Source organism: Camellia sinensis, chromosome 14 (genome assembly GCF_055761805.1).
Source record: "Camellia sinensis isolate YWXY chromosome 14, ASM5576180v1, whole genome shotgun sequence".
Lineage (NCBI taxonomy): Eukaryota > Viridiplantae > Streptophyta > Magnoliopsida > Ericales > Theaceae > Camellia > Camellia sinensis.
Window position 1 is genome coordinate 74,774,069 of NC_138974.1, and position 19,030 is coordinate 74,793,098.

The 19,030-nt window shown below is 35.0% G+C and overlaps 1 long non-coding RNA gene across 1 annotated transcript; it reads right to left on the reverse strand.

Annotated features, from left to right (window-relative positions):
- Nucleotides 1–11,222: 11,222 nt before the first annotated feature.
- LOC145807432 (uncharacterized) lies at nt 11,223–15,519 on the reverse strand. The gene is made up of 3 exons (XR_014350510.1): nt 15,162–15,519; nt 12,881–12,979; nt 11,223–11,468 (listed from the first exon to the last, which is right to left on the reverse strand). It is a non-coding gene; the product is annotated as an uncharacterized LOC145807432 (long non-coding RNA).
- Between the last annotated feature and the right edge of the window lie 3,511 nt (nt 15,520–19,030).

Sequence of the window (19,030 nt, forward strand, 5' to 3'; positions counted from 1 at the left end):
AAATACACCTTAACTGTGCAATCTCCTCGGGGTGTAACACCTCGGTTGTACCCACTAATCGATTTATCTCAGCCTCGGCTTAACACTTGCAAATATTATTTACAATATTTTCACAAGTGTAATTTACAACTCGATACTTCACTCTTAGCAAGACTTCTGTCTTCAGATTTCTTCCAAGTCTTGGCAATATGGTAATCTCGACAAGTATGTAGATATTTCTTTCAACATAACCTTGGCTTAACTTGTAAATTTTTCTCAAAATTTCAACAAGTGTTAAACCAATCTTCTTTTAACATAACCTCGGCTTTCTTCAACTTGTAAACTTAAATTTCAACAAGCGTTAAACGTGACCTCGGTTTAACTTCAACTTGTAAATTTCAATTTCAACAAGTGTTAAACACGTCCTCGGTTTAACTTCAACTTGTAAATTTTAATTTCAACAAGTGTTAAACACGTCATCGGTTTAACTTCAACTTGTAAATTTCAATTTCAACAAGTGTTAAACATGGCCTCGGTTTAACTTCAACTTGTAAATTTCAATTTTAACAAGTGTTAAACACGTCATCGGTTTAACTTTAACTTGTAAATTTAAATTTCAACAAGTGTTAAACATGACATCGGTTTAACTTCAACTTGTAAATTTCAATTTCAACAAGTGTTAAACACGTCATCGGTTTAACTTCAACTTGTAAATTTAAATTTCAACAAGTGTTAAACATGACATCAGTTTAACTTTAACTTGTAAATTTCAATTTCAACAAGTGTTAAACATGACCTCGACTTGAAAATTCCAACTCCCAAGCATCATTTTTTAACCCTTTGCCCCCTAATGTGAACTTAAGTTCTACTTGGGTTCTCATTAGGCACGTGGCTTTGACCTCATCACCGATGTAAGATTTGAACAAAGACTGGCTGAGGTTATTAACCTTGGTCTTTTTACTAAGGCACTTAGCTCCAATCTGTATCTGATTTTGCCGATATGACAAGTCCAGGTTAACCCAACGTAGTTCAACTCTATTATATGCAAGTAAAGTTTCTACTCTGTCATATAATAAGTCTAAGTTATTCGTCATGTTTCAATCAGAAACATGGTCATAGGACTGGTCGGTCCTATCGCACAGATTTCAAAAATCAAACTAGCACTTTATTATTGCTTCAGCCATTATGCCCCATTGCTGGCAACCTTTCTCAGGCTGAGGTCCCTAACTTTGAACTCTCTTGGGCTGACCTTCTTGTTGTAAGCCCTAGCAAGTTGTTGCTGGTATGCCCCCAGCCGAATTGTTGTTCTATCGCACGTTGCAAGTGGATTTCAAAGCATTTTCATGCTTTTTTACATAGGCTTTAGCTTCCTTTTGCATGTAAGGCCAAAAGAATCCCTACGATATTGTTCTATGGGCAAGGGATCTGCCCCCTACATGGCTTCCACATACTCTTTTGTGGATCTTAAATAAAAATTCTTTAACTCAGGCCAAGCTCTTCTCTTCTCGGACTTAATCATCTAGGCCGAGGTCTAGTCTTCTAGGATCTGGGATCCGAGATCTGGAATCCGGGAGCTGCTCACTTGGGCTGAGCTCTTGTCTTCTCGTATCCAGTGTTATCTCGGCTTCGCTTCGGCGAACCATTTCTCTTCTCTTGTTTGGACGCCTTTGTCCCCGGCGTATCCTCCTCGGCTCTGGCATACTTTTCTATCCTGGCCATCAGCTCTTCCATGCTTTTCAACAATGTCTTTGCCAGTGATTTTCGAAGCAGGCAGTCATCTTTCAAGCCGTTTTTAAACGACACGACCGCCACCTCTTGGTTGCATCCTGGTATTCGGTTGAATACCTCACAATACCTTTTGGCATAGGCCCTAAGGGTTTCATCATCGCCGATCTTCAGGGCCATTAGGGCATCCACCCTCAATGGCTGTAGCTTGTTTGTCACGAACCTGGCCACAAATATTTTGGCCAGGCCTTCTCAGGTTTTCACAGTTCCTTTCGGTAACTTGTGAAACCAGTTCGATGCAATTTCTCCGAAGGATGAGGGGAACACCTTGCAGAGCAACGGCTCGTTCCCGGTGTACAACGCCATCGAGTTCAGGTACAAGCCAACGTGAAAGTTGGAGTTTGACTTACCGTCGTAGATCTAGAATCTCAGCATGCTAAACCTCTTCAGGGCTTCGAATTTGTCCAATTCTACCGAAAATGGTGTTCTCGGCTTGACCAGGGAGATTATCTCGGCATCTTGTTGCTTCTTCTATAGGTGATCCCCCAGATCTTCTTTGGTCCGTCCAGGAGCTCGGCTATCTACTGACTTCAGCCTTTTCAGTGCACTACTCCCAGTTTCATTATGGGTCCTTTTGGACTTCCCTCCATTGGTTGCGTCGAAGTACAACTCCTGCCCTATAGTGATCCCGGGTTTACCCTTGTTGTACAGTGATCCGGACATGTGTCCGTGGATGTTGGTAGTTGTTTATTTTCTAGTTTGCATCCTCTTTACTTTGTATATTGAGTTATAAGATGCGTTGGGCAGGTTTGTTACAGGTTGGTTGCGTTTGGGAGCCTAGTGTTGCTGCCCAGATTTTTGGTCCTTCGCTCGAGCGAGGAGTTTGTCGCTCGAGCGAGAGTTGTGTTGCACCGGTTCTGGACCTGAGAGCTGTCTTTCCTGGCTCGAGCGAGCTTTTCGTGGCTCGAGCGGTCTGGGTTTTTCTTCGCTCGATCGAGAACTTCTTGGCTCGAGCGAGAGTTTTCTGTGTCTGGTCGCTCGAGCGACCAATCCTTCGCTCGAGCGAGCGTGTTTTATATCAGCGCACAGCAGCGTCTAAAACATCACTTTTTCACTCCTTTTCTTTGAGCAAACCCTTAATCCGACACTCTCTCTCTCTAAACTTGCACTCTCTCTAAGGTTTGATCTCCCTAGGGTGTGAATCTAGCCTAGGGCCTTTGTTAAAAAGGTAGAGGGTGTTGAAAGCTTCGATTTAATCTGAAAAAGTTTGGATTTGGAGCAAGTTTATCTTGGAGTCTTCATCTCCTTTTGGGCTAAAACTTCAAGGTAGGGATAACCTACTCCTCTCTATGGGTTTTGTCTTTAAATTTTGGTATTTTGAGATGTTGGGCTTGGTTTGGTAATTTTGTGAAAGTTTGGGGCTTTTGTGTAATTTTACAAAAGTTGGGGTTTTATTCATAATAAACCTAGATGCATGTTTGGCATAGAAAAATGGAATGATTGTTGAATCATTGATGAAAATGGAACCTAAGGGTTGAAATAGTAATTATGGAAAATGGCCTAATTACATTGTTTAATTAATTGGGATAATTAATTGGTGAGAAATGAGGAAATGAAATGTTGATTGAATATCCATTTGTGCATTTATTTTCTGTTTTAGAAATAACTGCTTTGGGCTATCGGTGGAGGATAGTCGAGATTGTTGTAGACAATGCATGATGATTAGGTAAACGGAAACTAATCAATGGAGTGTGTCATGGAACTTGACGGTTGATAGAATACATTAATTGTGTGTATTGTGTGATTGTATATAGAACCAATGTGTTTATATACGTTATGTGTAGAGGAGGAGATAGGGGATGTACTCCGCGGTTTAGGGGAAGATAGGGGATGTACCTCTAAACCGGATAGGTATTGGGAGGAGATAGGGGATGAACTCCGTAGACAGAGCTCATATGCTTGTCTAGAGAAGTGAAGATAGAGCTCATATGCTTATCTTTGTGAAGTGTGGATACAGCTTGTATGCTTATCTGTGGATATTGTTGATATACATATCTGTTGTAGAATGTGGATACAGCTTGTATGCTTATCTGTGGATATTGTTGATATACATATCTGTTGTAGAATGTGGATACAGCTTGTATGCTTATCTGTGGATATTGTTGATATACATATCTGTTGAGAATGTGGATATAGCTTTTATGCTTATCTGAATGTGAGATATAGTTTTTATACATATCTGTGGAAATGATGATAGAGCTAGCATGCTTATCTGTTGAAAAAGGGAAAATGAAAAGTAATTGGGACTTGTAAGTCGTTGACATAAATATGTAATTTATGTGATTGTATCAGTGTTGACCAACTATCAATTGCTAATGTTTTAGTCATTGTCCATGGTTGGTTTAGTGTATTTCTACTGGGCTGTGGCTCACCCTTTATGGGAATATCATTTTCAGGTGCAGGAAGCATGCCACCTCCAAGGACATAGCTTGGGAGGCTAGAGGCGGACATAGTGTGGTTGTTTTACTTTTGATGTATTACATGTAACTTCAAGCCAAGGGCTTAATGTGTAAACGAGTTAGTACTCTTTTGTTGAAACCAAGTGTTAACTTGGAAAGCTGTAAGCCCGTAGGGCATTTTGTTTTGATGTTAACATGTAATACTTATGTAATGAAACTCAATGAAATAAAGGAATGTGGTTAGTTTATATGTAAATGCTTGTCTTATCTGATGGGTTTAATGTTATTATTTTGAGGGCGTTACATGCCCTTGAACATGCCGATGTTCTTTAGGGTCGGCTTCCTTGGTGTGATGCGTCCTCCTCGATTCTTCCCTTCTTGATTCTCCTCCCCCGACCTCCCTTGAAGGCCGGTGACAGTGTTTTTCAGTCCTGGTGTACTGGGGGACTGTAGGGACTGTTTTCTGCCCCTCTTTTCGGGCATCCTCCTTTGCCGCTGGAATCGGCGTATCTTGTAGTGGTGGCTGCATGACGTTATTCTGCATCATGAAATTAACCACTGTTTGTAGGTCTGCCAATTTGTTCACCATGGCCTTCACCTCATCGTCCCTCTGTAGACATCTTTCTTTCCATACCTGGAGGTCGTGCTCGTTGTAATACCCGCTCCGGTCCGTTTTCTTTGGTACGTCGCTCTCCTGGCCGACGTCCTTTCCCTCGTGATTCTTATCGTGAGTCTCTTTGTTGTAGTTGTCTTCTTCGATGTCAAGTTCTACAGGTTTCCCACTCCCATTAGGAGTGTCGTCCCCAGCCTTCTCTTTTTGTCTGTCGTTGGCTATCTATTCTTCTTTCGTTTCCACAGACGGCGCCAAATTGTGTGTGTCAATTTCTAACCACACTGCCAAATTAGTACTTAGCTAGAGAGCACTGGCAAAATAGATTAAGCCCGAACGAGCTGCAACAGAAAGAAGAGATTCCGGCGGTGGTTCATCCACCCGGGGGCACTCCGACGATCAAGTTAGTAAAATATCTCTCAAAGATAACCAATAGTGCTTAACTCAGTAGACAAAGCGTAAAAGACATACCTTAGACCCATGGGGGTGCCTCTCTTTTATAGCCAACACAATCCTAGTCCCAATAGAAGCCTAACTTCAATGGACTCAGGATTACTGCTAATCTTGGACTCCCAGTAGGATTGGGATAAACTCTCTAAGAGTTTTATCTTTACCCAAACTGAAGTCTTCTCCCATTCTAGGACTGTTGTCCCTTATTCGCTTATCTCGAATTTCGGTATCTTCGCAGATAACCCCGGCCTAGCTGAGATCATCTCGACATCATGACCAGGACACGTGGCACCTCGGCGGGCACTTCGGTGACACCTCGGCCGGCACTTCGGTGACACCTCGGCCACGTGTTGTCATTCAAAAATTATGTCCCCACACTTATAAAATGACTTTGTTAGCTGGTGATTTTTTTATTTTATTTTTTTTGGCATAAATTTATGTCTGGACTTTCCAAGTCATAAATGGTGAACTTTAAAATATTTATGATTATAATGGTTTTGATTTTGGTTTTAATTTCATCTCTATAAAATTAAAGTCAGTTAAGAAAGAGAAAAGTTTAAATTTGAACAATTATTGTGCTCCAGTTTTAATTTATTATTTTAATGTGATTGTTAAAAAACATCTATTCTAAACGCTGTGTTGGCTCAAAAAATGTGAGATTGATTATGGGTTTCTCAAAGAATGTAGAGAGAGAGGGAGGTTATTTGGGACTTGGTTTGTGGTTAGTACTCTGTGTTGTAGAAATTAGTCTGAGAGGGAAGGGACTGTTTGTTTGGAGCTATTTAAAAAGAAAGTAAAGGTGATTTATTTAATTGATCTTTCTGCAACAAAAAAATTAAACTCACACACACAAAAAAATGTATTTAACATTTTATTACAAAAAAAAAAAATTGTACCATTCAAATGCAATATATTTGCTGTGTGATTCTAATGTATAGATGATAAATATTTTTCATATAATTTTTTTTAATATGTGTAATATGGCGGGAGAGTTTTAACATTTATGTGTAATATGGCAAGAGAGTTTATGTTTTTTTTTTCATTTTTTTTTGCACCTTTTTAAGGGAGTATAATATTCTATGTTGTATTTCAAAAAATTTTGGTGAATGTATATGTATGTGTATTACTTTAGCTGTCTTCATGAAATAATTATTCATTATTGCTTGCAAAATGGCTTCGGTATCTGTTGAATTATTTTTTTGGCATAAATTTATCACTATGATTATAATGGGTTTTGATTTTGGTTTTAATTTCATCTCTATAAAATTGAAGTCTATTAGAAAAGAGAAGAGTTCAAATTTTGACAATTGTTGTGCTCCAATTTTAATTTTACCATTTTCATGTGATTATTTAAATACATCTATTCTAAACATTGGGTTGGCCTTTTTCTTATTCTTAGATGTTTATATTTTTATTTATTTCTTCTCCTTTTGATTGTAACCAATTAAGTATTTTCTATCCATGGCAATTATTTATTTAAATAAAATTTTAAATTTTATTATCCGATTTGGTAGCAACAGATTTAGAAATAACATTTCATTGCCAATGAAATCCGCGTTAACTTTTATTATTGCTAATTTTTGTTTCTTGGTGTCTAAAATTACATATAACCAAACATTTCTAGGTCAAAGTACAACATTATGGACAATATCACTATTTTTGGTCAAGTAAGTTTTTTTTTTTTTTTTTTTTCTCTTCATATAAATTTAAGTACCTTTCTTATAATGTAAGGCCTATTTTTTTTTTTAAACTTATCATATCTAATTTTCTTCTAATAAATTGCTTTTGTCCTCATACTTTATAGGTGGTTGGGGACTTACACCGAACCATAATATCACCTCCATTTACTAATTTTCTTATTTATGTGTATAAAATTTTATTTATCACTCTAAAGTTTTTGTATGTATATGTTCAATTTCTTTAAGAAACAAATGTTAATATTGTTATCTACGATGAACATGACTTTAATACTATTCGCATTCGTGAGGTAAGCCTAAAAGTCAGTTGAACATTGGACATGTATTTTCTTATCATTTTAAAAATAATTTATAAATATATTCTACTTATTTTTTATAGGCAAAGGCAAAGGAAAAAGACAAAGTAATATCAATGGAAACAAAAAAAGCTATCCTTTATGGCAAAGGAGAGGAAAATGCACATCTCATGGTATGGTTTCTCAACAATTTTTAAAAGTTTCTTTTTCGAATATTATATAGATTTTTTTAGGAATTGCATAGTGTCATATACTCTTTTTTATATACATTTTTTAAAAGTTTCTTTTTCAAATATTTATTCAGTTATTTTTATCGAATGTGAAATGTTTTTCTGAAACATGTTAAAGTAAGCATTTGTACAACATGCTAACGCATTTGTATAAACATTAATTTAAATTTTTAATATGTTTGTCTATTTGTATGAACACATGTTGCATTTACAACATAGCATAATAAAAATATAAGAGAAGAAAACGAAAAAGGAAAAGAAGAAGAAGGAACAAATATGTGATCAAAAGGAAACTACATAATATAATTTTTTTAATTTTTATTTTTCTTATAAGAAGTTCTTAAGGAAAGAAGAAAAAGAAAAAAAAATGCATTTTAATATAACAGAAAGAACAAGAAGAGTGAAAAGGAAAGTAGAAAACATTACACGCTAATATTCACATTTTACATACCCAATGATCTAATATTTACCTTTTCAACGTACATTTTGTAAAGAGATGGGTAGTGTCTTTAAACCAAAAAGTGCGTGCATAGTGAGTTTGCAGTGTTGTGTGCTTAATGTGTTTTCAAATTATTTTTTCCTCCCTTTTTACATTTCATCAATACATGCATTGGTTCTTGTATGACTAACAACTTAACCGAGTGAAGAGGAAAAGTTAGTTAAAAGGAAGAAAAAATACATGATGAAAGGGAAGCAAGTTAGTTAATCTTCACATTTTATGCACATTCTTATATAATATTCTCATTTTAGGCACACAATGATAATGTGTTATCAAAAGCTGCATTGGCCCAACGTGCACGGTGAGAACGTGAAAAAAATCAAAAGCCAGGTTCTGCATACCAATTGGGACAACACCTACGACGAGAACGAGAACGAGAACGAGAACGAGAACGAGAAAGAGAAAGATCGAAGGAATGTATTAACCCAAGACAACCTTCTTTAACACCAAATTGGTAAGCAACATGTTTAATTCTTGAAATATATACTCTTACTATTACCACTTTATTATATAGATTTTAATTTGTTTACAATCTATTTCTGTAGGCCTGCTCCTATAAACCCATCTAGAAATGTTAGCCTGGTCATCCGTGATGAGCACGACCTTAATGTTATCCGTGTTCGTGTGATAAGTACAAAATCAAGTCAAACATTGTATGTATTTTATTTATATAAGATTTTTTAATCTTTTGGATATTTTATTTATATTTGTTAGGCAAAAGAAAAAAAAATGTCAACCAAATGTCTAAAGAAAAAGAAAAGATGGCTCATTCTGGCAAGAGAATGACAAATGCATATTAAGTGGTATATATTCTTTTTAAAAAATATGATGCAAAACTAATCAAAATTTTGAATAGTTAAAAGATATGAGTGTATAAAATGAATTTGTTGTTTTATGTTGTTTTTGTAGAATGATTGTAATATGTTTTCCTGTAACTTGCTAGTATTTGTATATGTTTTTCAAATTTATTTATTTTTATTTTGCATGGATACATGTGCATTTATAATGTATCATCCATAAGTTGCTACTTATATGAAGAGAATAGGAAAAAAGAAATGAAGAAATAAATAAAAAATATATAAAGAAAGGAAAAACTAAATAAGATAGGTTTTTAATTCTTATTTATTTTTTTAATAAAAAACAAAATGCATGAAGAAAGAAAGAAATAAAAATAACACTATTAAAGGTATAAAATAAAATAAAATAGAAAACAAAATTAAAAGAAATGGAATAAATAAGAAGATATTTTTATTTTAAGCACAAAATATTCACATATTTTGCATCAATGATAAAATATTTTCATTTTAGGCACAAAATGATAATGTAATATCAAAAGCTGCATTGGCCCAATGTGCATGGCGAGAGTGTGAAAAAATTGAAAGTCATACTTTGAATTTCAATGCTTGCAACAAGAACTAGAGGGATTAAAAGAATGTGTTCAAATAAGACAACGTTCTTTAACACCAATTCATCGCGATTGCACTCGCTTGGAATGGGAAACAATAACTGAAGATTCTCATTTGGCACAAAAACAAACAATGGTTACCCATCATTCTACATGTTTATTTTCTATGCCAAGCACATCTTTAGCTCCACAAAGGAATCGGTAAACTACCATGTCTAATCTTGAAATATATTCTTTTACTCATACCGTTTTGTTTTATAGAATTTTATTTATACACAAATATTTGTAGGTCTACTCCTATAAATCGATTTCTTCAACAAGATCTATGTACTAATGATGAATTAGAAGATATGCCTACGAGTACATCAATTAAGGCTCAGGCACACAAAGATTCTTGTCGCTATTATCTTGGAAAGATGGATGTATTATGTCCTTATTGTTCAGCCTTACATTGGATGGATGAAAAATTGACAAAATCATCTATAAAGCGTCCCTTATTTGGAACTTGCTATTTGGAAGGAAATATTAGGCTACCTTTACTTATTACACCCCCTCCACCACTTCAGGCATTGTATGATGTGAATAATGATCAATCAAAATCCTTTCAAAGTTATATTCGAGTGTACAATGCAACCAATGCTTTTATGAGTCTTGGTGCCATATTGGATCCTAGAGTACTCAGTGGAAAAGGCCCTACATCATTCACAATTCATGGGGAATTGCAACATCGAACGGGATCACTACAACCACAACCAGGGCAGGATGTGAGTTATGCTCAACTGTGTAACGTCCCCAAAACAATACAAAGAACCAACTCATAAGAGAAATGAATATGATAGAATTAGTCTATTTTCATTTAACAGAGTTCATATTACAAAAGGTATTACATGCATTATACATTCATAAATGTTCATCCTGAGTCTATAGCATGTAACATTAGTTAAAAACAACAAAATAAATGCCTTACGGGCTTACATTTTTCCAAGATATTACTTGGTTACAACAAAGGGAGAGTTATAAGCTCTGTACATATAAAGTCCTTGGCTTAAATAAACATTTAAGCACAAAAATAGCAAAATAGATCCTCTAGCTCTTAGGTCCTCCCAAGCTACGTCCTTGGAGGAAGTATATCACCTGTACCTGAAAATGGTTTCCCAAGTAGGGTGAGTCAAAATCCAGTAGAGACACTACAAGAAGTTGGGTCTTGGATGACGATTTTTTTGTGTCTCCGAAGAGCTAATTTCGTCACTATAGATATTTGTGAGGAAATATTTTCGTCACCAGGTTCGTCATTGAATGTTTGTCACTAAAAAGTATCGTGACGAAAAATAATTTCGTCACCAATGAAATTACTTCTGTGACGAAACTTTTTGTCACCAATAAAACAACATTTTGTCACCAAAAATCCTCATTTTCGTCACCAAATAGTTATTCAGTACCACATTTATAACTTTAGTTGACGAATAAATTTGTCACACATGTTGATCATTGATGAAGAAATAATTTCGTCACAGTAAGATGTAAAGGTGACAAAATTTTTCGTCTCCAAAAGTCAGACATGGGTGACAAAATATATTTCGTGGCCAAAAAATGTATACATGACGAAATGTTTAGTCACCAAACAACAAAATCAATAAAAACTTTCATATATAAGCTGCAATAAATTTTGTCACAAAAAATATTTATTAGCGACGAATAATCACTTTGTCGTAATAACAAGTACAAATGACGAAAAAATTCGTCACTAAACTTGTCCCATATTTTATATTTCAATTAAAATTATTATTTCACAAATATTCCTGCTCATATCCCAATTGCCTTTTAAATGTACTAAAACATCCACCAGATATTCTACGCAGTCCACACAACAAATTCATTAAACAATTTATATTATAAATCAAAATATATCCATCAAATAAATTTAATAATAATCCATTATGTATAACAAAAAAAAAACTATCATAGCAAATCCTAAATTGAACTAACGTGGAGTCCGCACAAAAAATCAACTCTAGATCTTGATTTACAACTAGAACTAAATATCAGTTTAGGAAGAAAAAAAAATCAACACTTGATCTTGATTTGCAAGTACGCTTCCAAATGTCATCAAAAACTAATCTGCAAAGAAAATAAACAAGGAAAATATTAATATATTAGCAATTACATCTAAACTCATATTTAAATAATTTATTTTATAAACCAATTTAGTAGAAATGCATATAACAATCCAAAACTTCACAGAGTTGAAGTGATCCTTGATGATAAGCAACATGGATAACAAATTTGATAACAAAAGATTGCAGGAATAAAAGCAAACTTCATGTTAGGAACAAGGGACAAGAAGGCAATTACTAACAATTAACAATAGAGGACTTAAATTAGTACTGAAAAAAATCACTGTAAATAAATTAATTCTTCAGGGCAATAGCTGTGTAGGTGTTATATGAGAGGAGGGAGAGGAATGATATATGACAGACCATGGGACAAGAAAAAAAAAAAAAATAGAGAGACAAAGTTATAAAGGATGTGGTAGTGATGTCATAGACAAGGAAATTTGACAAAAAATTAAGGGTAATATTGATTTTGTGGTTTGATTATGTGACTTTGATTTCAATTATCTGGCAAGATTTGTGGTCATTTGTTGTTGCTTTACGGATTTGGTGGTTTGATTATGTGGCTATGATTTCCCTCGACATGCATTTAATTAATTTCCCATGGCTCACTACTAAAAAAAGCACTTTTTGCGACCGCTACAAGCTGTCGCAAATAATGAAAAAACAATCGCAAAAGACTTTTTGCGAAGGCAAAGTAACGGTTGTAAATTATTTGTGACTGTCTAAACTACTTATGGCAATAGCTATTTTGCCGTCGCAAAAAATAAAGAAAAATGTTAACATATTTTTTGGCGACCATCTTGTTACCATCGCCAAAAAAAAAAATATATAACATTAAGCACTCAAAATTGATCCTCATATCTGCTGCACAATATTAGAACTCATGTATGGTAGTGATTTTAAATCAAACACAGTATTCAAGGTTTAATCAATTCGAACTAGTTTTGTTTTGCTACAATTCTTTCCTGGCTCCAACACAACTCTCATAAGTGACGGATGATGTTTTATTATCACATGAGTAAAAGAGAGAACAGATAAAATATTTGTTATCTTAAAAATACTGTCAAATGAAACACAAGTACAGTTCAATGCATGTTCACAATTGAACATGGTAGCGAACATTTAGGAGCTGATCTTCTGAGTAGCTAGTATGCCATTCACAAGTCTTGCTCCATTGCTTAAACCTAGAAATGGTACATTTAGCAGTGTAGATTGTTGTGGCAGCCAAGAAAGATGGTGGGAATTTGAGTATCTCATACTCCATGAGGCATAGGTCGATCAAGAAGATCGATAGGAGCCCAAGTTGTTGCAAGGTGTACATTAGAATTACAATTTCTCATTTAGGCTGACTATGATATGAAAAAATAAAAACTAAATAACACAACATATGGACCGAAATTGAGATTATCTGCTTACTTTCCTATCAGATTGAGCAGCCTTAAGGTATCTGATCAAGAAGACACATGGGGCTGGAATTGACATGTTGAACTGTAGTGTATTGAGCCTCAATCTCTCCTGCATGAATGTGAACCCAAACATGTTTCATGTTAAAACAGAGTCTGTCAAACATTTAAATGAAGCTTCAACTCTTACATTTTCAATTCAAACTACTTTCAATCGTTCAATAGGCAGCCAAAAAGAATTTATTTGTATTTTACTTTATTTTCCTGTCTTCGAGCTTTCTTGAGGACGGTTAGCATTTTAAGAAAATAATGATGAAATCTTTATAGAGAGGAGAAACCAAAACAGAAACAACAGATAGAGAAATATGTTTTAGTGGGAGAAAAAATTAATAATAATAACACACAACAGTCTATTAGAGTTTATCTTAGGATCTACATTAAGGCAGCCATTTAATAAAAGTAGTGTCTTCCATTGAAACCTTTAGCACATAAAGATAATATCATCTAACTCAAATAAAGATAAGGAAAGAGAAACAAATGTTGGAGGAAAAGCCCTCCAATAGTCCATTATAGTAATCTTCGGACCTACTTAAAGGAAACCATAGATAAAAGTAATGCATTTCATTGAAACTGTAGTTAAAGACAATGCCATGTAACTCAAATTTGTAATTATTTAAAACCCTTCATATGTTAAATTCCAAAGAAAGTTCCCTCGCCTGCACTATTTCTCTCACAGCACATACTTGGCTAGCACTACATGATAAATTACAATTGATGGGCTGAGGATACAATTAGAAAACTGGGAAAAAATGTGGACACTCTGCAACAAAAATGTGTAAGCTGCGACAAAAAAGAAAAAAAAAATGTGTATACATCAGAAGGATCTATCAGAATCTGGAATTGCATGACAATTACACAAAATTGTTAGACGAATATCTATGTGGATCTTAGACAAAATGATGGGTTGGGTATTCATGCTCATATCCATTATAGTCATAATATAGCCTCTTCCCCTTGGCAATATCACGAGTAGCAACCAAAAGGACCTGACATTCACCATTTACACTGTACCTCATGCATTTAAGATTTTGCTTCTTCCTATCCTCCCTGCACAAAATTGGACAGGTTTCAAGAACAACAGGTTTAATATTCTCAATTTTTAAATTTATTTTGATGTCGATAAAAACAAAGAATTTTGTTATGTGGCTTCACTGGAAGAAATGGAGTACAGACATCAGAGTCGATGAAATGGATAAAGTCACCATCAAAATAAAAGCAGGGAAGCATTTTTTGAGTCTAGAATCTAGACAGCATGAGAGAGGATACACAAGCTTACGGAGTATGATTGTTAATGCCATTAATAAAGCGAGCAATGTTTCCACGTTTATCAGAGCATATAAGAAGGCAGTTAGATGGGTCCTTTGCTAGAAGAAGGGTCATCATACTATCACAATCGTCATGTTCCCGATTTTTAATGTAATCCACATCACCAGTATAATCTGTGATTAATGTCATATCCTTTATAGGCCCATCAGCCTCTACAGTAAAAATGCATTACAAACAAATAACAACAAAATTTATTCAATATGAATTAGAATTACCATATAAAAATTTGATAACACAGCAATAGTTCAAGAATTTAATGGTGCATCCAAACATTTCATGGCTTTTGGGGTGGGATGAGATTTTGTGTCAGAACAGATTTCACCAAAGTCCATATTTTGGACTACTTTCAACTAAGGCTGCAAATTAACCGAACAAATGCTTTTGGTCAGCTCATAAGTTGGTTTGTTCACTCAGCAGACAACCCAAACTTAGCTTCATTAATAACATGTGTCCAATTTTATAATGTTATTATATATGCATACGATTGGTTACATCATTTTCTATATTTTGCACTTAATCTTAACCATTCTCGATTCAATTCAATTTACGATTCACCAAATTAGGATTTCAATTCATGATGCAATTTTCAATTTCACAACTATGTGTGTGAACAATAATACATGTTGAAGAAGTTTAGTTGATGTACTAACTCAACATTATTCATCTAGGTGGAAAAATCTGAAGCACTACTCATAACAAGTGAACCAAAAAGAAGTACATCAAACATAAGAATATAAAACAGGAACTAACAACAAAATCTATAATAAAAACAAAATAAATAATAAAATTTATAATACTGATCATAAAAACCATATACAATTCACAAACAAAACCCATATCCCACAATCCAAATCGAACCAAATTTGAGAAAAATCAAAGCAATTGAGAAGAAAGAGAAAAGCGATTACCAAGTGATGAGGCTCCTCAAAACTTCGAGTCTAAGTGACCAATCTGATGTGAAATGAAAAAAGCCCTAGAAGAAGATGATTAGGAGATACAGAGTCAGAATTGGGAGATTTGGGAACAATGATCGATCGAGGTTTGTCTGCGAAAATTGGATTTTCCAAAGAGGGGAATTAGATTTTTCGATTGGGAAAAGGAATTGGATTTGAATTTGGATTTGGATTTGGATTTGGATTTGGTTTATTATATATATATATATATATATTCTTCTCGATGAAGATTTCAAGTTCTTCCCTTCAGCAAGATGATCGTGTCTGGGGAAGAAGAAAGAATATCTAGAAAAATCAATCAAAAGGTTTAGGGGGAATTAGTAAGGTCTTTTTTTATTATTATTATCAATATCACAAAGTTCTCCCTTTAAAATTAGTGATAAAATAATTTTTTCATCAAAAATTTGAAAATATTAAAATTATTAATAACAAAAATATATTCATCATTAAATAGTTTTAAAACATTTAAAATCAAATTTTTTTATTAAAAAATATTTAAAATTATTGGTGACGAAAATATATTCTTCACTAATAATTTTAAGATAAATTACAAACACACCCCTTGAGATTTGTTTAAAATACATATTGCCCTTTGTGATTCTAAAAATTATATCCCGCCTCCTAAGATTTTTAATTTCATAACGAATAACCCCTTTTAATATCAAATTAATTAATAGTTTTTAATAATGTTAAAATTTTATTTCAAGTAATAATTCAGTAAGAATTTTATTTTTTCACAAGAGGATATTTGTAATTTTTCAAACCATAGGGAGCAATCCGTATTTTAAGTAAAGCTCAGGGGGTGCATTTGTAATTTACCCATAATTTTATAATTGATGACAAATTTTTTTCTCACCAAAAGTCTCAAAATTTTGGTGCCACCCAAAAAAATTAGAGAGAAAATCTTTAGTGACGAAATTTAATTTTTCCTCACATAAAAATAAGAATTTATTGACAAAAATAAATTTCAACACCTAATATTTTTACTTTTTTATTATATGTGACAAAATTTTATAATTCGTCACGTATTATTCTTATTTTGTGACGAAATTTATGTTCTTCACTATTTTTCGTCACCATAGGTTACTTAAAGAGCTAACTAACTTGTGTTTTGTTCAGAGAGAGAGACAGAGGGGAAAGGAAAACTGATAAACAACAAAAAAAAAAAGGAAAAAAGGTTAATAGTCTATTTTTTTCATTACACAACATGTCAAAATTTTTCCTCAAAAATTAGTGACAAAATAATTTCCTCACTAAAAAGTCTCAAAATATTCAAAATTATTAGTGATAAAAACATATTTCTCACCAAATGGTCTTAAAATATTTAAAATCAAATTTCTCAAAAAATATATATATATAAAATTATTGGTGACGAAAATATATTCCTCACTAATAATTTTATAATTTGTGACAAATTTTATAATCAAGGATCTCAAAAGGACCTACAAACCGAGGGGATAACTTTCCACTCTTTCCAAATCTCATCAACCTCGCCTAGGTGATATTTTAAAAAAGACATGATCACCCACTTCAAAAGACAAAGGTCTCCTCCTACGATCGGCATAACTCTTTTGGCAACTCTAGGCTGTAACCAACCTCTTACGGATAAGTGCAACCTTCTCCATTATTTTCCAAACCAACTCTAGACCCAATAAAGGTGCATCAGCCACCCCGGCCCAACACACAGGCGATCTACACAGTCGGCCATACAAGGCCTCAAATGGTGCCATGCCAATACTCGACTGAAAACTATTATTATGGACAAACTCCACTAAGGGTAAGTGTCTCTCTCACGATCCCTTAAAATCAAAGACACAGTCTTGGAGCATATCCTCAAGGATCTGAATAGTACACTCGAACTGCCCGTTAGCCTGAGAATGGTAAGCTGTGCTAAAAGTCAGTCTAGTGCCCAAGGTACTCAGCAAGCTTTGCCACAGCCGAGCTGTAAAATCCGGATCTCTATCCGAAACGATAGTCACAGGAACCCCGTGCAATCTCACTATGTCCCTAATGTACAAGTCAGCAAGATAATCTACCAAATCACTTACGCACATAGGAATAAAATGCGCCGACTTGGTCAATCGGTTAACTACAACCCAAATGGCATCACTACCCCATTGAGTCCTCGAAAGGCCCACAACAAAATCCATCGTAACATGCTCCCATTTCCACTCGGCTATAGGCAAGGGTTACAACAAACCCGCGGGCCTCTGATGCTCAACTTTCACTTGCTGACAAGTAAAACACTTCGATACGAACACGGCTACATCCTTTTTCATACCCCTCTACCAAAACTAGCAACTAAGATCATGATACATCTTTGTGGCTCCTGGATGCACCGCAAGGCGTGGATGGTAAAACTCTCGGAGTACTTCCTCTCAGCAAAACTCCGGCACGAACAAACGATCATGGTACCTCATACTTTGATCGAAATATACATTCAAACCATTCTCTACCTTTCCATTGGAGATCTTCTCCCAGAGGGATTCTACCTCAAGGTCACCCTTCTACGCTTCTAATACTCTGTTCACAAGTGTAGGTTGTGTAACTACTGAAAATAAGGCTGTAAACTCAACAAAACCACCCAGGTGCAAGTCAAACTCACTAAGAGTACCCAACATCTTCCATTCTCAGATGGCGATACAAGCTACACTGCTAATTGATTTCCTACTCAAAGTATCGGCCACAACGTTGGCCTTTCCAAATGATAATGTAGCTCGAAATCATAATCCTCTATGAACTCCATCCATCTCCTCTGCCTTAAGTTCAAGTCTTTCTGTGTAAACAGATACTTCAAACTCTTATGATCAGAAAATACTCAAATTTCTCACCATACAAATAGTGCCTTCAAATCTTTAAGGCAAAAATTATCGCTGCTAACTCTAAGCCGCGTATAGGGTAGTTCCTCTCGTGGGTTTTCAACTGTCGTGAGCCATAGGCCACTATCTTCCCCTCTTGCATCAAAACACATCCCAAACCTTACCGTGAAGTATCACAGTAGACTAAATAGCCCAAACCCCTCTCCGGAATAATCAAGACTGGAGCAGTGGTAAGTCTAACTTTAAGCTCTTGGAACGACTTTTCACAAGTCTCACTCCACACAAATTTGATTCCTTTCCTCATCAACCTTGTCAAAGGTGAGGCTAGTTTGGAGAAATCCTTCACAAACTGACGGTAATACCCGGCCAACCCCAAGAAACTATGGATCTCGAAAGTATTCTTAGGTTGTGCCTAATCTTGCACTACATATATCTTGGATGAATCTACAGTCACCCATTCCCCGGATACCACATGGCCTAAGAATTCACACTTCCCGCCACAATTCACACTTCCAAAACTTAGCATATAGCTTATGGGCTCTAAGCAACTTAAGCACCACTCGCAAGTGTTCTTCGTGCTCCTCCTCAGAAGGTGAGTAAATCAAGATGTCGTCCACAAAGACGACTACAAAATGGTCTAAGAACTCTCGGAAGATTCGGTTCATCAAATCCATAAAAACAACTAGAGCATTGGTTAGCCCAAAAGGCATCACTAGAAACTCATAATGGCCATATCGCGTACGGAATGCCGTCTTCGGGATATCCTCCTCCTTTACCCTCAACTGGTGATAACCCGATCTCAGATCTATCGTAGAGAAACAACAAGACCCTTTCAACTAATTAAACAAATCATTTATACGAGGCGTTGGGTACTTGTTCTTAACAGTTACCCAGTTCAACTTCCGATAATCAATACAAAGTTGCAACGCTCCATCTTTCTTTTTAGCAAAGAGAGTCGGTGCACCCCAAGGTGAAGTCCGGCGAATAAAACCCTTATCTAATAAT